Genomic DNA, 3,964 nt, shown 5'->3' with positions numbered 1-3,964 from the left:
TTTGCCAAGTTTCAGTCATGACTTTTACACATATATTCTATTTTTCCAGTTTGAAAGTATATTTGTCAAGTGTAAGGGAAGAAAAACTGTTATCCCTCTTCCCATCTTAGATTCATTGGCTGGGGCCCCATATATTAGGCTGATTAAAAAAGATAGATTTACAAGAGAGAAACAAACAGAAGCTTATTAACATGTACAAAGCGCATTCACACAGGACTACTCAGAGATGAGTAACACAGAGGAGTGGTTAGAACTTGGGCTCATATAGCATCTTAGCAAAGAACAATAATTTTGTAGAGAAATGGCAACACAAAGGAAAAGGGCTTTGAGTTCCTAGGACAGCAAATTGTGGGAAGGCAAATACATGGGGAATAATGGTAGATAAGGGCTAGTCTGAGTGAGTTTACTACGTAGATTCCTCTGATTCTGTCTCTGGGCTGGTAAGGGTTCTCTCTGGTGATTACCTTCTGTCCTTCCTGGTAGAGAGGGGAGGGGGAACACCTTTACAAATTTATGTCCTGCTTTTAGGCCAACAGGGGAAGAGTAGAGAGATTTTCTTGTATCTACTTTTTCTCAATTGCCTTCAACTCAAAATAATCTTCATGCCAAAGTGGTGTATTTTGGGGTGGCGTAGTCTGCTACCCTTCACAAGGAAGAAGGATAGAACATATTTTATTTAACAGTATTTTAGCTTGATTTTCTCTGGTATAGATCATTTACATTGCATATAATTATTACTATGTTTGGATTTAGGTCTACCATTTTACTATTTGCTTTCAATTTGTTCCCTCTGTTTTTTGATCTTCCATTTTTTCCTTTCCTGTCTCCTTTTGGGTTATTTGAACATTTTTTATTATTACATTTTATCTATTGTGTGTTTGGACTATATCTCTTTGGATAATATGTTTGATTACTCTAGGGATTACAATGTACATATTTAACTTTTCTAAACCTATTTAGAATCAGTATTTTAGCACTTCAGGTGCAATATAGAAACCTCACTACCATAGAGGTCTCTTTATCCCTGCCCCTTTACTTTGTAGTTATGTTATATTTGTCACCTTTCTGCCACCTCCTGGTAAGTACACACTGGGCAGGCCCAGAGCTTCCAGCGACAGCTCTGCCATCCTCCCTCTCCTTTCTCCTGGTGACCTCAGAGTGTGTGAGGCCCACCTAGAGACCTCACAGCTGGTGGATCTCAGAGGGTCTGCTCTGTGAACCCAACTCTGCTCATGGAAGGTCCCCAGGTCCAGACATGGGGAGACAGTAGGAGGGCCCCACTTTGGCCTCATGTCCAAGCTTATTCTCCAGTCCAACTGTCAGAAAGTCCTGAGTCCTGGGGGTTGTTTGGCCCCTGCCTGAAGCCTTAATTTGTTGATGCTTCTTTTTCATGTGGCCTTTAGATTTCTGTATCTAGTCTCTCTATCCCTTAGACTCCTGTATTAGTCAGGATAAGAGACAGAAGCCTTTCTCTAGCTATTTTAAACAAAAGCAGTTTATTGGTTATATAAATAAAAATGTCGATTTCAGGCTGAGCTAGAACCAGGAGCATTTCTTGTCATCTTTCAGGTCTGCTTTCTCCATAATAGCTTCAGTGTCGGGCCATGTAGTAGCCCCAAGGGCTCAAGGTTCAAAATCTGTATCACAATAAAATAAGACCTTCTTTTTCCAATAACTCCTAGAAAAATCCTAGAATTGAAGCTCACTGACTCTGACTGGGTGACATGCTCACGCCTGGGGCCTGGAGGAAGACTGGCCCGCCCAAACCACACCGACTGAGAGCAGGGAAGAATGGCTTCCCATGGAACACTGGAGTGCTGGGACCAAAGGAAAGAAGGTATCTGACCATCCTCCATATCTGGTCGGGTTCCTCATCCTCTACCATCCTCTGTGTGATGTCTGATCACACTGGCCCCTCTTCAGCAAGAGTCCTGTTAGCTGGTTTAGCCAAAATCCCCCTTACTCCCGATGTTTCCTCTTAGTAATTTCCCATCCACTGCTCCCCACCCTGCTCCTGGGCTATAAATTCCCACCTGCCCCAGCTGTATTCCAAGTTGACCCCATTCTCTCTCCCTGCCGCTACAACATTCCAGCACAGTGGTCCCCGTACCTAACGAGATAGCCCACCTCCCTTAAATAAAGTCTCCCTTACTGGGCTTTAAAAAGTGTAGTTGACTGATTTTTTTCTTTAACAAGGGATAAATTACATATGTCCACACAAAGACTTATGCAAAAATGTTCGTAATGGCCTTATTCATAACACCCAAAAACTGGAAACAAAATAAATGCCGTCAATAGGAGAGTGGATGACCACATTGTGGCACAGTTATACAACGGAACACTACTCAACAATAGAAAGGAACTAATTACTGATAAAACAACATAGATCAATCTCCCAGCTATTACATTGAAGACAGACACAAGACAGAAGGAAGTCAGATGAAAGGCAATGCTTATTGTATGATCCCATTTATATGAAGTTCAAGAACAGACCAAATTAGGCAATTCCCTGGTGGGCCAGTGATTAGGACTCCACGCCCTCACTGCCGAGGGCCAGGGTTCAATCCCTGGTCGAGGAAGGACGATCCCACAAGCCATGCAGTGTGGCAAAACGAACATGTTCTATATCTTGTTTGGGTGGTGGTTACATGAGGTATATAATTGTTAAAAATCATCAAATTGAAATAAGATCTGTGGATTTTTATTACATGCAAATTATACCTCAAAAATTACAAAGGGCTTTCATTAAATAAAGTTTGTGCCATTGTTTATTTAACCATTCCTCTGTTGGACATTCGTTTTTTTCCATTTTTTCACAATCATAAACTATGATACAATGAATATCTTTGTGCATATATTAGGTTGATCCACATGAAACTACCAATCTTCAACATTTCGACCTATAAAAATGACAAGTTCGTATGGTCCAATCTAGTAGATTTTTAATATTTTGGACTATTCTCTTAGGTTAAATTTTCAGAGTTGGGTGACTTGAGCAAAATTTACGACCGTAAAACACTTTTGTACATATTGCTAAATTGCTTTCCCTACCAGTTCTACAAATGTATAATTCCTACTAACCTCTTATGAAAGTGTCTACTTGCACCTTAATATTTTTAATTCTTTATATGTTGATAGCCACTTCCACAGCCATATGCCCTCTCTTCTCTCTTACCAGCACTTTGTAGCTCTCTTATGGCTCATAACACATTCTTCTTCCCTCATGTATTGTACACATATGGGTGGATAAGAAAACAACTCCTAGAGGACAAGGACAATCTCATTTTTCTTTGCATCTTCTAGGCTGGTGCCTTGTGCCTTTCATTCCTTCATTCAAGAAACAGTACAGAGGGGCTTTCCTGGTGGCGCAGTGGTTGAGAATCTGCCTGCCAATGCAGGGGACACGGGTTCGAGCCCTGGTCTGGGAAGATCTCACATGCTGCGGAGCAACTGGGCCCGTGAGCCACAATTACTGAGCCTGTGCGTCTGGAGCCTGTGCTCCACAACAAGAGAGGCCGTGATGGTGAGAGGCCCGCGCACCGCGATGAAGAGTGGTCCCCACTTGCCACAACTAGAGAAAGCCCTCGCACAGAAACGAAGACCCAATACAGTCATAAATAAATAAATAAATAAAAGGAACGTGAATTTCTTTAAAAAAAAAAAAAAAAAAAGAAACAGTACAGAGTTCACACAACGGACCAGTAACTGAGACAGGTGCAGTAGGCATTCAAAAAGCTCACTGAACTGAATGCCGCTAGTATCAGATATCCTTTTATACCAGTAGGTCTCATTTGAAACTCAAGCCCTTACATTTGAAATTCCCAGATTGAGACTTTCTCACTTCTATGATACACTAATCCGGAAACAAGCTCTGAAAGTTTAGATTTAAATGTGTGGACTATGTAAGCGCTATTCCCTCGGCCCTGTTAATAATTCCTTAAAATGCACCCCAGCGCTAACACAT

The sequence above is a fragment of the Balaenoptera musculus genome, chromosome 11 (genome assembly GCF_009873245.2).
Source record: "Balaenoptera musculus isolate JJ_BM4_2016_0621 chromosome 11, mBalMus1.pri.v3, whole genome shotgun sequence".
NCBI classification, from domain to species: domain Eukaryota; kingdom Metazoa; phylum Chordata; class Mammalia; order Artiodactyla; family Balaenopteridae; genus Balaenoptera; species Balaenoptera musculus.
Note: the sequence above shows the minus strand (reverse complement) of the source record.